The sequence below is a fragment of the Galeopterus variegatus genome, unplaced genomic scaffold (genome assembly GCF_000696425.1).
Source record: "Galeopterus variegatus unplaced genomic scaffold, G_variegatus-3.0.2 Scaffold9684, whole genome shotgun sequence".
NCBI classification, from domain to species: Eukaryota; Metazoa; Chordata; class Mammalia; order Dermoptera; family Cynocephalidae; genus Galeopterus; species Galeopterus variegatus.
The window spans coordinates 14678-15044 of record NW_007735795.1 but is presented as its reverse complement, the minus strand read 5'-3'; positions in this window follow the sequence as shown (position 1 = coordinate 15044).

Here is a 367-nt window from a genome sequence, read left to right as displayed (position 1 = left end):
GCATGGCTTCTGTCCATGGAAGAGTCATGACTTTACACTGCAACAATCGCTTCAAGGGTGACGGCTAAGAACCTGCATTTCATGGTGTCATATGGATTGCTCTATCATATATGTGGATATTTTATCTGAGCAGGTAAAAAAAAAATCTCTGGGGAAAATTATTGGTAGGAACTGGGAGTAAGAGAGGAGGATCTCAGCTTATTTGGCTGCATTTACAGTAACCCAAATCCAGAACAATGGCAGAACTGGCAAAGAACCTGAGGGAGGAAATGACGGTGAGAAGTAGAAAACAGGTGACGAACACAATGCATTGTAGAACTTACGGTGTTCCATGGGCAGCAGACTCTTCTCAGTCCCAGGTGTATAA